The 17,775-nt window shown below is 40.4% G+C and overlaps 2 long non-coding RNA genes across 4 annotated transcripts; both read left to right on the top strand.

Moving 5' to 3' along the window:
- Positions 1-5,572: 5,572 nt before the first annotated feature.
- On the top strand, positions 5,573-6,885 carry LOC149923623 (uncharacterized). Its single transcript, XR_016477056.1, has 3 exons — positions 5,573-5,990; positions 6,066-6,732; positions 6,799-6,885. It is a non-coding gene; the product is annotated as an uncharacterized LOC149923623 (long non-coding RNA).
- A 170-nt stretch (positions 6,886-7,055) lies between these two features.
- LOC149923624 (uncharacterized) lies at positions 7,056-9,330 on the top strand. 3 transcript variants are annotated; one of them, XR_016476966.1, is made up of 5 exons: positions 7,056-7,771; positions 7,842-7,936; positions 8,022-8,066; positions 8,178-8,374; positions 8,438-9,330. It is a non-coding gene; the product is annotated as an uncharacterized LOC149923624 (long non-coding RNA). The 3 variants fall into 3 exon arrangements; XR_016476964.1 differs by having other exon boundaries at positions 8,022-8,374; XR_016476965.1 differs by having other exon boundaries at positions 7,842-7,929; positions 8,022-8,374.
- Positions 9,331-17,775: the final 8,445 nt, after the last annotated feature.

Consider the following 17,775-nt stretch of genomic DNA (forward strand, 5'->3'; position numbering starts at 1 on the left):
ACAAAGGATAACTTGTCTCAGCCCTCAATTCGATACATCTATGGGCGTGGGGATTTTGAGCTCTATCGTGCGGCTCTACAAGCTTAAGACTGGACTCTTATCTCCCCCAAACCTTCATTGAAGTAAATTATATGCTCTTTGTCCATTTCATCCTCACCGCACGAGCAGAATCCATACCTACCACTATCTCTGCGCCCAACCAGCAGGATAAACATCGCCGCGAGCCATGGTGGTCCAGCGAAACCCAAGGTCTTATTTTGGCTTAACGTCGAGCTTTTCATAGATATATCTCCCACCGTACATCATACACACGGCACATGTACTCAGTTCATCGCAACGTTTTAGTCTCTCATATTCGTCGAGCAAAATTTCGCTATGAAACTCGTTTGGTTGACCAAGTTGGTTCACACCCAAAGGCACTTTTCTCCTATGTTGGGCGCATTACCAATCTTCAAGCACCTCCTGCAGTTCTAGTCAACAGGTCAAACGATACCTATCACGCATCAAGGTTGACAAGTCCCCCGGGCTGGATGACATTCATGCTCGCCTTTTAAAGGAGGGTACTTTTATATTGGCCGGTCCACTACTCTGTATATATGAACAGTCGCTATCCACGGGTGCTTGCCTTCCATCGGGAAACAAGCCGATGTCATTCCCCTAAAAAAAAACAAATAGTCGACGAGTGGAAGAATTCCGGCCCATCAGCTTGACCTGTATTCCGTGCAAAACCTTGGAAGTTCCAGTGCGGGATGCTCTCGTATCTCACCTCGATACTCGCGGCTTCTTCTCAGATGTACAGCACGGTTTTCTACTTAGGAGATCCTGCTTTACCAACCTCCTGGTAAACTTTGATGCGGTGTCCAGCGCACTAAATGACGGTCACGATTACGACCTAATCTTTTTGGATCTTCAGAAGGCGTTCGACACGGTTTCCCACTCTCTACTGATGTCTAAACTGCGTGCCTTGGAAGTCCCAGTTCTTCTCCTCAACGGGATTGGATCCTTTTTATCTGACCACTCACAGCGTGTCTGCTACCGAGGTTCAAGGTCACCCTGGCAGCCGGTCTCGAGCGGGGTCCCTCAGGAATCCGTCTTGGGTCCGGTGCTATTTGTGATCTTCATCAACGATCTACCTCTTACTGTGAAGAACTCGGAAATACAACTGTTTGCAGACGATAGAAAACTTGGTAATCGTATCCGTTCTCTGGCCGACTGTCAGGACCTGCAAAACGATCTCTGCGGTGTGGAAGCCTGGGCCAAGGAAAACTGCGTGAGTTTTAACGCGGGCAAATCCACTATCTTGCACCTCGGCTAAACGAACCCACAGATCGCCTATTTCTCAATGGGGCAACCTTTGAGCTCCAGTGCTCAAGTTCGAGATTTGGGGATAGAAGTATCACGTCTCTTAGGTCCAACCGTCCACGTACGAGCTGCGGTCGCCAGGGCAACGCGTGTACTATTTTTGCTTAAACGCTCTTTCTCTCGCCTGGACGAAAAATCGGTTAAAATACTCTTCAAGACATACGTCAGACCGCACCTCGAATATTGTTTAAGTATTTGCAATCCTACCTCAATAAAAGACTCTGATGCTATAGAACGAGTTCAACGGAAAGCCACAAAAATGTTTTCACGTCTTCGCGGGTTTTCATATGAAGACCGCTTGAAGCGCCTAGGCACGCAGTCACTGCAATCGCGCCGTCTACGGGTGGATCTAGTGGAGGCATTCAAACTTGTACATGGCCTTTACTCTATCAACCCGGACATTTTTTTTTCGTATAACTTGGAGTGGCCGAAATGCTCCAAAAATTTTCAAGACTCTATGTGCTTCCACAATTCTGCGAAATTTCTTCACTCAGCGGATAGTGAACCACTGGAACTCCCTCCCTACTTTGGTTAAAACGCGTTCCTCCGTCGGTGCTTTTAAAAACAAATTAGACAAACATATGGGTTGGGATTGAACTTCAACGGTGTACTTCTTTCATTGTGCCTCATTGTAACCATTGCTTTAAATGTATTTCTTTGTCGCTGATGCTGGCCCAATAAGCGTCCACGCTTGTATATATTCCAGTTCAATAAATTATATTCGGTATTCTATTCTGAGAAATTGAAAGTAAATTATTATTTAAATATTTACAATCCATAATATGGAGAAGATTAAACCAAGTTATTATTTACATATTTCCAGGAATGACTGCCGTAAATGTTGTATTGAACGTTTCACATTTTGAGAAACTTTCTTGATGGCGGCTTAAAAGTAAGTTCTTTTAACTTCTTTAAGTTTCTCGTAACAAGCTGAAATTATCCGGTTTATTATAAACTAAAGGTGGAATTATTTTGTCAGAGATAAATTTTGCAGAAGTTGAAGCATGAGTGTCATTGAAACCACCTCTGTAAACTGCATACTACACTTGATGCTGATGTGTAATTTATTTTGTAATTATCACGTGATCTGATTTTCAGCTATCTTTCTCGCAGAGTTTCATCACTTTTTTAGATTTGCAATAAGCAGCGCAACACAAAAGCATCTAAATCTAGTTAAGTAAGGGTAACTAAATTGTCAAATAAAAATTATTTAATTTCAAATTACCTGTTGACTGTATTATTACGCTTCAATATTTTATATAATCTAGTGAATCCATTGACTTATTGAAAAATGAAATTCAAAACCATATAAATATATGTTGGAACTTATTCTTAAAAGGGTTCAAACAATGAAAATCTTAGAACATGTTTATAATAAAAATTAACAAATTCCACTTAAATAAACATTTTAGTTTCTTTAGAGGATAATTAAGTTTATACGTATGGAAAAATGGCTACAAGACAAGGTACAGCCAGAATTCTAATTCTGGTAAAGTTGTAACTAAAACTATCTAGGGTTAACTTTCTTGCTAAATAATTTGAAAAAAACTGAACTGAAACCTATTTTTTTAAGTTATAAATGGAAACGTAACTTTCAATTATAATTTAAAAATTAAAAAAATTTGCTTTAAGAATTTTTAGGTACTTTTTAGCAGCACGTACTCATCAGTTGTTGAGTTTCCCACCATAGAGTATGATGTTAAATCGGTTGTAAAAAGACGCGTTTTTAGGGTCGGGACGAAGCGCCCTCGGCGGACGTCGATGACACTAATCGCTAAACTTTTGTTTCGCGCACGGCCAACTTTGATCACGCGCATTCGTCGAAATTCGTCGAGCAAGGATTTTCTTCCTATAAACTGTACTATTATGTGTAGGAGGTCAGCGCCACGCTCGGTTGTTATATTGACTTCAATGTAAAAGCTATTCTAAAAATAATAATCCGCTCGGGGCGCTGACGTCATACACATCTTTTGCTCATAGGTTAACACAGAAACGTCAACGAATGAGAGGGCCACTGTAGCGCGAGAGATGCGCGAGAAATCAAAGTTGGCCGTGTTTCGCGCCAATGCATTGATTTGAAATTCTTTGAGCGGGCGAGAGAACGCGAGCGCATGCGCAGTGGGCCGTGCCTCGACCCTCGTTGGAAACGAAGGTTGATCTGTAACTGAACAAGTAGGCCCAGGCCGTAATATTAGTTCCACATCAGTGTATTCGAATGGGCAAAGCCATACACCCTTAGTAGACACAGGTAGGCAAACTAATACAAAGCTTTTGAGGCTTTGTGATTTCTTATCGTTGGATATATAAATTGCCACCCTAAGTGAAAGGGTGGATGCCGCCCACCATCAGGAGACCCGGGTGGGCAAACTAATATAAAAACTGTTGAGCCCATGTGATTTCCTATAGTTAGATATACTATTTACCATCCTATGTTAAAGAGAGGCCACCGCCCACCCTCAGGATAGATGGGTGGGCAAACCAATTCATAAGCTGTTGAGGTCATTTATTGACTTAACTTGCAAGGTAATTTGACAAAAAGCTATATTTTAAAATTTCGATCTATTTGTGGTAGAGCTATAAACGGGTAGTCTTTACGTGAACTTGTAAGTTAATATACCTAAGTTTTGCGAATGGTATACGGCAAAGATTATCGTAATAAAAATTTACCTTCATAGATATAAAACTACATATGCCCGAATGCCCCTAGTTTTTGGATGAGTATGGGAGTCCAATAATTAATAATGGCGGTACGTAAGTGTGTGAAGGGAAATAGAGTCTTCAATGCTTTATTTTTTTAAGCGTACGCGTGTTCTTAATAATATAATACCTTCTCCCGATAGTGACTTCAATTTATAATGGTTTCTCTATGGTTCTATTGCTTTTATTACCCAAAAGGAAGTTCATCAGTGTTTATTACCCAAAAGGAAGTTCGTCAGTGTGGATTGAACTCGTAGTTTGTCTTGAACCTTTTGTTTGGTGTAACGAGTGATGAAGTTTTTTAATGTCTCTTGTTGATTTATTTAAATAAGAAAATAAGTATCTCATTGTGGGGCTTTTAGAGCATTTAAAAGTACATATGGGGAAGAGGGCATTTAAAATTTCCGAGCTCGTTTATTCGAGTACTCACTTTCGAGCGAGGCATCTTAAGCGAGTATGCCCACCTGCCACTGCTCACCACCCGAACATTTAAAATTTTCGAGCTCGTTTATTCGAGTACTCACTTTCGAGCGAGGCATCTTAAGCGAGTGTGCCCACCTACCACTGCTCACCACCCGAACATTTAAAATTTTCGAGCTCGTTTATTCGAGTACTCACTTTCGAGCGAGGCATCTTAAGCGAGTGTGCCCACCACCCACCACCCACCACCCGACGCGAAGTTTGAGGTTCACTTGACCTTAAATTCCGAAAATATACGTAAAATAAGGCGTAATAAAAACGGACGGGAATTTCGACAACTTAACTAGCCAACTCCCCCCGCGCCGCTAAAACTAACGAGAATACAGTAGAAGTTCCGAACTAATTTTGGGAAGCTGCCAGTGGCCGAGAGCGTAAAGGCGTCATTAATCGGAGTTTTTGACTGTGAGTTCGAATCCCGGTCTCGCCGAAATCGCAAATTATTTTCGCAGCGCCATCTCCCGTGTCGTTGCTTTCCACACCAAACAAACAAACACACAACACTTAACGACAATCCGTCCATAGCAATAGTCCCACTTCGATATATATATATCTCGATGTGGAACTAACCCACTTCGATATATATATATCTCGATGTGGAACTAAAAAGACGAATATAAATAAGCTGACGCGTTAATTTACGTTATGGGAGATCAAGCTCGGATATTTTTCGTTCCTTTAATATTACTATGGAAAATAAAAACCGTCTATGATACAGTACTACAAGCGTTGAAGGCCATTTTATTGTTCGGCTCAACGTTATTTGTGTAAGAGTTATATTTAATCAACGCATCCAACGAGAGAGCGAATCAATGGATGAGTTTATAACTTCCATACATTCTCTATCGGAGCATTGTGGCTTTGGAGAGTTGAAAAAAGACTGTATCAGAGATAGATTTGTAGTTGGCATTCGATATGAAAAATTATCCGAGCGTATGCAATTTCAAAGCGATCTGACCCTCGAACGTACAGTAACTACAATCTGAGCTAGTTAAATCCGCAAATGAGAGATGTTAATACTCCTACAAAAGTAGAAGCTGATCGAATTCAGACACGAAAGCAAAATACTGTAAGACTGACTTTTGGAAACAAAAAGCACGAATAGAGAACAAGTTTCTAAATCTGGAAATGATAACTATGTCAAAGTGCAACCTGGGAAATGTAGGCGATGTGGCGTAACCCACCCATTTAAAGATTGTCCAGCGGCAAATATGCCACCATCGTAAGAAATTAGGGCATTACACTAAAGCCAGGTTCGCACTTAACCCTAAAATCGCTTCATATTACATAACTAGTTTTTAAAACCAACGTGAGAAATCACTTCGTGTTGGTTCGGGAAGCAACTCGTCCAAGTCCAAAGACTATATAACGCTTCGCTTACTAGACAGGCGTGTTCTATGGCTCAACAACTTGCATACCGATTGTGCAGCAGCGGCGCTAAGGTTTTTTCACAGGTGGGCTAATTATTTTGTGGCTCCTAAGAATTTTGTGGCCCTTAAAATTTTAGTAACCCCTTATAAATTTTCCAGGAAGCGAGAAAAGCAGGGTCGTTTTATTGTTGGAGCTCTCGTCACGTTTACTGGACCCCCTATGACCTTGTATTCGACCTGGAGAGGACACTTGCATACCAGGGGTATTTCCCTAAATTCCCTTTCTTTTCTTTCTATTGTACATTCAAATTTCTCTCAATTTCCGCTCCCTTCCTCCCGAATCTATCCGTTTATGGTCTACTATCTTATTGGGTAAATAAAGCAAATTCCTAGAGATAAAGAAAATTCATAAATTCAAATATGTGGCCTCTTAATTATAAATATGTGGCCTCTTAATTATAAATATGTGGCTCTTTTAATATAAATATGTGGCCCCTCTCAGAAATGCATGGGGGCTAAAGCCCACTTCAGCCCACCCTTAGCGCCGCTACTGCGATTGTGGCTCCATCTCGACGCTGGCCCAACATTTCCCCTAGCTTGAGCTGTGTTACTAGTGGCGCCTCTAGCCGCGGGTCCAAATATTACCCCAGCTTTTACAGTGCTACAGAGGTGTTAACAGGTTTTTCCTAGGAACACGCCCGTCTAGTAAGCGAAGCGTTATATAGTCTTGTCCAAGTCGGTTCGCTTAGAGCAGTGTTGCCAGATCGTGGGAAATTTCCCATATTGTGGGAATTTTTGGAGTCCATTTTGGCTCTGTGGAAAAAAGGTAATTATTTTTCAAAAACGTTGATTTTGTGGGAATTTATCCCTTTTTTTAATTTACTTTCAATAGGAAGCCCAAAATTATCTATAGCAGTGTATTTTCGTGAATCTTGGGATTTTATAAATAATGTAAAGGAGACGCCTCCTAATACTACAATCAATCAATGCATAGGTCTAACAACCAAAATGTTTAAAAATTGTAATTTCAATAAAATTTTATTTAAAAAAATTAGTTTCCCAAAAAAGTTTAAAATTATGGCATGTTTTCCGTTGAGTTTTCTTTGTGGGCGGGGCTAAATAGGGGTGTGGGAAATCGTGAGAAATTTATTATCCAGCCATTGGAATTTCAAATTTTGAACATTGGCAACACTGGCTTAGAATCGCTTTCAAAACGACCAGGCGGGGAAGTAACATAGCTCGTATTTTCCAAAATAATGGGAATAGAAATCTAAATAATGTCAAATAATATTCCCGTATGTATAGTAAACGTGATTAACTAATTGTTTTGGGATATATTTTAGAATCTTCAAAATTTTGGTCATAATTTGAAATGGCGTTAAGCCTTGGCTATAAGCGAACCGGGGTGAAGCGATTTCGCACGTGTGAACCATAGATATAGGAAACGTATATAAAGGTCTAGATAAAATATTTCAAAGGGAGTGAATACGGAGATGACAGCTAGCAGAAACGCGTAATTTCTGCAGGCTATCCTTATAAGACGCTATCTATCGGTAAGAAAGCTCGTGCTATCGTCGCGAGAGCCATTGTCTCCTGCTTAAAAATGATACTAAAAGCAGAGAGTGTAAAGATTATGAGAGGCGTCTCTTCCTATTCCCGTAACGTTAAAATTTCGTACAAGATTTTGAGTGCACGCGCCCATAGGAGAGGTTACGATACTATCCGACACACGATGTCGCTACTGGAAAATTTTTAAATTTTGTAAACATCCGGAAAGTATTTTTCATCAGTAATGGCTGTTAAACATAGTTTAATTATGCTAATTTAAAATTAGTAAAATTCAATTCCATGAAAAATAAAGAAACGTAAGTACAAGAAAGCGGACTATTTATAATATTTTGATACTAAAAGAATTAATTTGTTTGATTAACCAAGGAAATTCATTGGAAATTTTATGAAATGGCCGAGGCTTAACGAGAACAGAGCGGTATAAGTTAAAAAATACGAGGAAACATTGAAGTTGGTAAAATGTGATTAATATTGTATTTTTAACAGTTTCCTAACTTATCTTTTCTGGGTTTTCATGTATTCATGGTTGAGATCTTGTTTTTTAAGGGAACTATGTATGCAGAATTCTATGAAAAAAGATATCATGTTTTGGTAAGCAGTTGCACATGGAGAATCTTCATTAGCTTTAAAATATTTCTTGTCAATTCTTTGAATGATGAATCTCTCCAAACGTCCTTTAATATTTGTCATGTGCGATAAAAGCTTAAAACTGGTGTCAAATACTTCATTTGTCTCCGTTACAAATTTGAAGAAACTATCAGTTGGTACGATGAGGCTGCTGAACAGCTGATAGAAGAATTCTTTGCTGGTTTGAAAGCTTAAAAGTAAAAGAGCAGATTTGTTTGGTCAACAATTGGATTGTATTTTTTGAGTTGACTTATGCAAGAAGAGCATTGAAGGTTTGAGTAGCAGCGGTGAATTAGATATTCTGAAATGTAACTAAGAACATTTTGTTTTAGCAGGTTTGGACTTTCAATAGATTTACAAAATTCTAAGTCTTCATCGGAACATTGCCCCTGGCTTTGCGAGACTACAAGATTTTCAAAATTGGAGAAATCTTCATCCGGTCCTGGAGTTGCAGTTTTAAAAGTGTCAATGTTTAAAATGAACTCATCCAAATCATCAATGCAATTAGAATCCGGTGGTTTCAAGAGATTATTACAGAGGCAGCCCTGTATGCAGCTCGAAATTGTTGTCTATTGTAATGATCACGGTTGCCTCCTTTCTGTCTTATAGATCCAAGAAAATTATCTACAAAATCTTGGCTAATCCTGTCCGTTAATAAAATCTTAAAACCAAAATTATCATTTAGATCTTCCCAGAGGAGTAGCAAGGCTTGAATTGAAATTACCATTTTCTGAAATTTAAAATGGTGTAGAGTCATTAAGACTGAAAATTGTTGGCACAGCGGATGGTGTGAGCCTATTTTTGGTTCTAATATTCATGAAACTGGCATCAATGAAATGATTCGCGCAAATTCTATGGTTAACGTGTAAATATTCCGTAGTTTTATTTGTAAGTCCTCATTATTTACAATTTTCAGCCACAAAATAGAACTAAAATTTATATTAAGTTAATATGCCAATAAGCCTATCTAATGAAAATGCGAATTTACCAGGCTTTTTCCTTTGGAAACTTAAAAAAAGATAAACAAGGATTTCTTGTTTTCGATATTTTACAATTTAAAACGGAACAATATACCCCAGACATACTAAATTATTTAAAAACCTTGTAAAACTAGCATTAAAAATCTGGAAAGTTTTTGCGTCTCTTTTAAACCTAACATCGAAACGCACGCGCTGTGAGAACGGCGCCACTGGTGGCGCCATCGCTCTTACGGTAGTAGTGGACATTTTTGGGAAAAAAAAAGTTAGTACGCTTTTTTGAAAGAGAGACGCCTCTCATAATCTTTACACTCTCTGCTAAAAGTCACCAACAGATGGTGTTTAAGACTACCGCCTGCGGTACTAAAATGCTAAGAGAGCTCGTGCTCTTGGTCACGTGCCTTCCTCGGTGTCTGCTAGGTGTCAATTGCGTATTTTATGTTAGGCTTAGACGTCCAGAAATTTACCTAGACCTTTATATACATTTCTTATATCTATGGTGTGAACCAAGAATTGTAGGCGGCGGTCAAAACTGACCGGCATTCAAACCGACCTAAACTCGGTTTTAAGCTCTAGTGTGACCGTGGCTTAAATCATGGACTAATTAATGTATACACAGGGACGGTCCGCACAACGCTACTCTCTCATAAAATCGGCGACTAAGTCTTGTTAATGCTGTTCCCTCTTTTCCTCCCCCCTTAAGCAAAGTTAGCCGAGTCAAAACGTCATCAAACGGAAAAACGATGCTGCCCTCTATCTGCAAGTCTTGGAGTCTATCGATGTTGGCGTCTGCTTATGATTTGAAAAACAAACGTTTTTTTCGTTCATTTGAATAAGGTGTATGATTTAGGAGCTTTAATTTATTTAAGTAGTTTTACAAATTAATTATGAGGAAAAAGCTGTGTGTTTACCCTTCGTGTAAAAGTGATTCGAAGTATTGTCATAAAGAACACACGAAAGATTTCTTTATACCTTTCCTGTTCATCTTTTTCTAAGCCTTGTCCAAAAAAAATCCTTTATTTACCATTATCGGAATCACTTAAATCCACTTTTTTAATCTTCTTTTTGTCTGGAGAAATTGAGAATAACGTCTCGAATGTATGGGCCGAAAAATTAATATCAATCAATTTAATTGTTAATATAAATGAATTCATTTACCAAACGCACGTGGAGCTTACAACATCGCCGGCAAGGCGACTGCTTTTTTTTTTGTTCCCTTAAACCTTTCCTCCCGTTTCCATCCCCCTTGACTCAGTTTGTCGTTATTTCGCACAATCGCCGCTCGAGGGCACATTTAGCAATCGCTAGCCGCTAAATTTCCTATGCGGACCGTCCCTGATGCTTAAATGTTGCGAAAATACAAGCGTCGCGATTCGAGAAGTTAAAGGGGCTCCAAAGTTCGGTGGCAAAAAAAAAAGAAAATTGAGCATGCTTTTCCTTCCCCCAACCCCTCAGACGGCCTTGGCAGAGGCGGGCAGAGATAACCGTAAATTTCGCACTTTACCGACTTTACACACATTTTGCCACCGAACTTTGGAGCCCCTTTAACATTCGCAAAACTATACTTCACTTCAAGGTTGACAGTAGAGCCGATGTATCGTGCATTTCCGCATTCGCTACTAGACGGAAATACTTGCGAAGCGTTAGGAATCATAAAACGCCCAGATGTTGATGCGGTGGAGAACGCGACGAAGATAAGGTCTTTCGATCCAAAGGAAACGTATCCAAAATTATTTGAAGCATTATAATATTCGACTGAAACCTGATCCGATTCCACACGAATAATTCCCATTCCAATGCTTAAAGAAATAAAGGCGAACTCGGACAATGTGGTACTCATGGGCGTAATAGAACCGGTTGAAGAGCCTACGGATTGGTACGCGGGCCTTGTCCTGGCCCCAAAACCAAATCAGAATGTGCGTGGATTACGTACCATTGAACAGATATGTACTTAGAGATGTCGGACACGGATAACGTTTTAGGAAGACTTGGAAAAGCTAAATACTTTTCTAAAATTGAAGCTAACCAGGGATTTTGACAATGCCAACTTGACCAAGGGACGCAATTGCTTACAATGTTTATAACTCGATTTGGACAATACAAGTATAAAACGTCACCGTTAAGATAAACGAGAGCCTGAATTAGGATATTTCAATATCTGAAGGATTACTAATGTTTGGTTCAAGAATAAACCGAAGTAATAATTCATTTAAAGGGAATATAATCTGCAAAGCAATCTTTATGGAAGACCCCTTCAATTTTTCAAATTTCCCTGTACAGTGGCGCCAAACATTTCTAAAGCCAAAGGCAATAGCGGCCATAGCTGCAAACGTTGGTGTTCAACACCAAATACCTGAGGTTATATTCCCTTTAAAAGCTATATTTTCAAGACATGGAACTCCGGAATTTTTTGTACAGTGATAATGGAACACATTTTGGACCGTTATTAACTTCGAACTTCACGAAATTAGCTAAAGAATGGGATTTAATTCGCAAGACGTCAAGCCCCAAGTTTCACCAAAGCAACGGCTTTGTAGAAGCATGCAGCCGTGAAAATTGTCAAAAAAAGTCTCTAGAAGAGCGATGATGACTATAGAGCAATGCAAAGCTACCAAGCCACACCATTGTCAAATGGATTTTCATCCGCGGAACTTCTAATGGGCAGACGCCTTCGTACGTCATTATTAACAAATTATACCGGAAAATAGCTGACGGAAACGTACTTAACGAAACGGAAATACGAAGAATAATTCAACAAAAATCCAACTATGATCGACACCACAGGACACGACACCTGGAACAACTAAATCCTATTGATCAAGTGTGGATCGTGGACCTTCGGTGTTTCGGAACAATTGACGGATTTTTAAATGACGTTTTAGCGACATTACAGGTACATGTCTTAGGCTTGGTTTCCACCAGCGCGCGTCTAAAAGCGACACTCAGCTTTGAAACGTGCAAATGTTCTTACGCGCGACAAAAAATTAACATTATTACGCGCTCTTACGCGCGTTAGTGGAAACCATAGATATAAGTATATAAAGGTCTAGATAAAATATTTCAAAGGGAGTGAATACGGAGGTGACAGCTAGCAGAAACGCGTAATTTCTGCAGGCTATCCTTATAGGGCGCTATCTATCGGTAAGAAAGCTCGTGCTATCGTCGCGAGAGCCATTGTCTCCTGCTTAAAAATGATACTAAAGGTCACCAACAGATGGTGTCTAAAGACTACGGCCTGCGGAAAGGTCAAGCACTTAGTACTAAAATGCTAAGAGAGCTCGCGCTCTTGGTCACGTGCCTTCCTCGGTGTCTGCTAGGTGTCAACTCCGTATTAGACGCCCCGAAATTTATCTAGACCTTTATATACATTTCTTATATCTATGGTGGGAACCAAGCTTTAGGCACACAGCCTTCTTTGCGTGCTTTTTTGACCATAACGTGTAGAGGTATTTTCACGTGCAAAATTAATTTTAAAAGCCGTCAATTCTAAAGCCCCGAAGCAAAGGTCTTACATTGTTAACACACGGAAAGATTCAGAGCGAAGAAACCGATACCATCTAGAACCTCTTCGCCAAACTGAACCTGACAGCTCAGTAGACTACAGCCACGGTCACACGACGGAATAAATCGGTTCAATACTAACTATTGAAAACGGTTTCAATGCTAGTTTATTCGAAGAAGTTCACACGGGCCTTAGCAACTAGTATTAATCTTCATCACGTGCTTGTATTTTTTTAAAAAAGCAGGATACACGACGACGAAGTATTAAAGCATAGACTGCAGTCCGTTGGTTGTAGTATCGTCCAATCACTTCATCGCAAAAATATGGCCATAAAATACTTTACCCTTCATAACTACCCGCCGAACCGTCTTCGTGTTGCTACTCATTTTGATCAGACGACGACTCAATTAGTAATTAGTTATACGAGTGGGCATATAAGTAACGACGCTTAGCATCAGCTTGGAACTTCTCGGAATAATTCCATGTAATCTGTTTATATTTCACCTTATATTTTGATATTTAATTAGTTCAAAGTGACGGGAATAGTTAACCATTTATATTTTACCCGTTATGTAAGTTATTTTTCTATTTTGGGTGTTTTGGATTCGGTATTTGGACGGTTAAGCCTAACGAGGCTTGGGAAGAAACTATAACGCGCGTGAACAGTTTTGAATATTTAACTCGAGAAACGTGCTTTTGATCACGAGCCTAAAAATGTCTCAAACATCGACTGTTTACCAACATCTACGATCTCAGCGACCCAACAATAAGAATACAATTATTTCCGCTTCTGCTAATTTAGAAACATGTGCTGCGACAAGTGATACCGTTACACAGGTTACGGAACTGTCACCACCTCATTTACAGTACGCCGTGAAGATGTCGAGGGGATCGCTTCACAATGCAATCCATGCGGTAACCAAATTGATGATGATGATACTACCCTCGGGTGTGAAGATTGTGGCGCATCGTTTCACATTTCTTGCGTCAATGTCTCAGCTGACTTTTACGAGTTCCTCGTTCGGGATGGAAAGTTTCATTGGTTTTGCGCCAATTGCAATCCAACGGTGAATTCTAAATTGCGAGACTCTTTCGAGTTGAAAGAGCTCACGACAAGAATTAAATACGTTGAAGACAAGCTGCTCAACCATCAGCAAAACTTTGACGAGGATCGTCACACTCTGGAAAGTCTTAAATCGAAATGTTCAGAGCTAGAAAGCAACCTTTCGTCGAAATTCGAGACGTTGTCGCAAGCTCAAGTAGGTCTCCTCGATGCTTTTTCCGATCATACGGAATCGAACAAGAATTCCATCAAAGCTCTATCCGATCAATTAAATGACATTCCCGCAATGTTGAAGGAGAATGTAAAGTCGATGGAAGCATCGTTGCTTAGTTCCTTAACCGGTAAATTGGACGAAATTGCTACTCGACCTTCGGTGAAGGGGGCAACATACGCCACGAAAGATGATCTCTCTCAAAATAATAGGCGTTTCAACGCAATCCTTTTTGGATTATCCGAGGATATTTCGCCTGAAGACGAACTTGGTGTCTTGGTAGAGCTATTAACGGCCAGCAGAGCGCCACCGACTACACATTATTTTCGGCTAGGCCGCCCTCCATTACCGAACGCTCGTCCAAGGCCGATTAAAATTATATTCGAGACGATCTCGCAGAAAAAGGCGTTCTTGACCTTAATCAAAGAAAGGCGGCAAGATCCGAATTATCTGCTCTCGGCCAGAATTAATTTAACACCTAAACAGCTGGAGAATTTTCGTGAGTCAAGAGGTGGTCCGGTTCGTTCCTCAAATTTGGCTCAGCCATCTCCTGCGGCCCTAAATCATAATAATATTTTGCGGCATAATGGACGCTTCAATAAAAGATACTCGGTTTTTACTCCCCTCTCCAAATTCATCTGGGAAGGAGATATTTCCGGTCGGTCGGTTAAGCGGTTAGAATGGCTAGCCAAAAAGTCATATATAAGCCAATTGGAGACGCGTTTTTGCCCTCATGAGAATTTTGCGTCAGATAACAAACGCGTCGGCTCACGTGTATAAGGAACATACTATTGTTAATTTTCGATAATATATTTTAAGGTAAAATATATAATGTTACTAAAACTAAGTATAAGAAGATAATATTATTATTAATATCATCCTCTTATGGTATAAATAATTAAAATTATATGTAATATTTTTATAATACCGGGCAATTTTAAAGCTTCTCGTGGAGGCAGAGTTAATTCATTTCGCATAAAATTATCTTTTGGAAAAAGATGAAAACTCATTCATTTAGAACTAAACATATTACTTTTGCAGTACGGTATGCAACAAGTGTTTCCTTTTAACCAGGTAACTTTTTTGGCATGTTAAGGCTTAGCAAAAAACCGATGTTACGTTCGAGAAAGTTTCCAGCTTTTTAATATTTCAACAAGCACTATATAAATAATAACTTATGAGTCCTGGCTGTCGGAAATATTACTTCTTGGCAATTTCTGGGAATATGTTTTATTTAAGCGCCTATTCAACCTCGCCAAATGACAACTATCTACCTCATTACTACTTCCAAATGCCATCACAAACTACTAACATGTCTTTACCTTCAATACCTGGAAATCATTCTATGCAACTGCCGCAATCGATTGATGGGGTTTATCGTTCGCAAGTATATTCAAAAAACTATTTAGCACCGCGTTTCGGCCAACAGCCGATTCGTGGAGTCCGTCATTAAATCGTTCGTTGCTATTTCAATTATTCAGTCCGCCAACCACTCATTTTTCGCCAACCACTCATTTACCGCCAACTACACATTCACCGCCAACTACCCATTCACCGCCAACTACCCATTCGCCGCCAACTACACATTCGCCGCCAACTACACATTCGCCGCCAACTTTCCGTTCGCCGCCAACTATTCATTCGCCGCCAACTATCCATTCGCCGCCAACTATCCATTCGCCGCCAACTATTCATTCGCCGCCAACTATCCATTCGCCGCCAACTATTCATTCGCCGCCAACTATTCATTCGCCGCCAACTATCCATTCGCCGCCAACTATCCATTCGCCGCCAACTATTCATTCGCCGCCAACTATCCATTCGCCGCCAACTATTCATTCGCCGCCAACTATTCATTCGCCGCCAACTATTCATTCGCCGCCAACTACACATTCGCCGCCAACTATTCCTACAACGTCATCTACGCTCTCACAAATTACTCGCTCAACGTCAGTTTTCTTTCCGTCATCTCCTATATCTGCACTGTCATCTCTCAACCAACGTTATCAGTCTTCCTCGCTATCGTCGTCGTCTCAACCTAGATTACTTCCGCGTGGTCTAGTAATCGCTCACCTGAATATACGCTCTCTTCGTGCCCACTTACTTTCTCTTCATCAAGTGCTCCTTGATTATGATATTGATATTATTGGTATAACCGAATCGTGTTTGGATAATACGTTGCCGAACTTTGTTGTACATATTCCTGGTTATGAGCTACTCCGCCGCGATCGGGTCGGACGAAAGGGTGGAGGTGTGGCTTTGTATTATAAGGACTTTTTACACTTGTCTATCGTCGATGAACACCAAACTGCAAATCTTGAGATTATGACTTGCGAACTCTATCAAAAGTTAACGAATCCTATCTACATTTCTACAGTGTATATTCCACCTAATGCTCTGGCGGAATGCGTCACTGAACTCGGCACTATAGTCGATCTTATTTTGACTAAACAAGGAGGAGATTTAATAGTGATGGGTGATTTCAATACTGATCTTCTCCGTCCTTCTGACGCGCGGGGAAAAGAACTCAAAGTAGCAACTTCCGGTCTTCTCCAACTCATTAAACAACCGACTCGAACCACTCTGTCTAGGGTGTCTCTTATTGATCACATTTACGTCAGTCATCCAAACAAGATCTGTCATAGTTCGGTTATTACACTCGGTTTATCGGACCACGATCTCATACTCTGCGTCCGAAGGTCTCCCAAACGGACCAGGATCACGAAAAATCTGCATACTCGGTCTTATCGAAACTTTGACGCGGACTCTTTTACCAAAGCCTTGACAAACGCATTATCTGATCTTCCCGATGTCTCGGTTGACGAGTTGTGGCTCTTCATCCAACGCTGCTTGATTTATACCCTTAATCAATACGCCCCAATTGTGTCCCGACGCTGTACTCTGAACAATCCACCGTGGTTTACTTCTACAATTCGGAGACTCTCTTACCATCGCGATCATCACAGGTCTCGTTGTAATGGAGTGAATGCGGAATTCCACGACGAACAGTACCGAATTTACAGAAACATGGTTAATAACCACCTTAAATCTTCCAAAAATTCATACATCAGTTGCGAAGTAGAGCGTTGCGAGGGAAACTCTCGCCTCTTGTGGAAGACTTTCAAAAAACATATTTCTACTCCCCGACTACCAATCTCGCAGTTAACTTCCGGTAATACTATTATCACCGACCCTTACGATATCGCCTGCGCGTTGAATCGCCATTTCACCGATATCAAGCCTTGGCCTAGCGTTCTACCATCGCGAGAACTTGAATCTGAACATACTTTTGAACTACAACCTGTAACGGTTAAAGAGGTATTTGACTTACTAAAGAAGCTCTCTCCGAATAAGGCGACTGGGTCGGACGGAATTTCATCGAAACTGTTAAAGGGGACGGCCATTCTTCTAGCTGAACCTTTGACAAAGCTGATTAACTTGAGCTTCTTAACAGGGTATTTCCCAACCGAGTGGAAAACCACACGAATCTGTCCTATATACAAGGGTAAAGGTTCCAAGCTGGATCCAAATACGTACCGTCAGATCGCTATTTTGCAAACAGTTTCCAAGGTTCCCGAATGCTTAGTGCAGAAGCAGTTGGTTGACTATCTAACGGATCACAATTTGTTATACGACCTTCAATCTGGTTTTCGTCCCCATCACTCGTCTATAACTTGCATCTTCAATCTCGTAGAGGACATTTTAGACGCCCTATCGAAGGGTCTTTTCGTCGGTGTCGTGTTCCTCGATGTCGCCAAGGCTTTTGATTCCGTTGATCATAAAATTCTTCTAGATACTTTGCGGAGAATGGGTCTCTCTACGCAAACGTTGCTATGGTTTGAATCCTATTTAACCGGGCGAAAACAATTTGTAACCGTCGACGATCATTCATCCGATCAAGCGGACTCGTCGCTCGGAGT

The sequence above is a fragment of the Leiobunum rupestre genome, chromosome 10 (assembly GCF_980474605.1).
Source record: "Leiobunum rupestre chromosome 10, qqLeiRupe1.1.hap1, whole genome shotgun sequence".
Taxonomy (NCBI): Eukaryota; Metazoa; Arthropoda; class Arachnida; order Opiliones; family Sclerosomatidae; genus Leiobunum; species Leiobunum rupestre.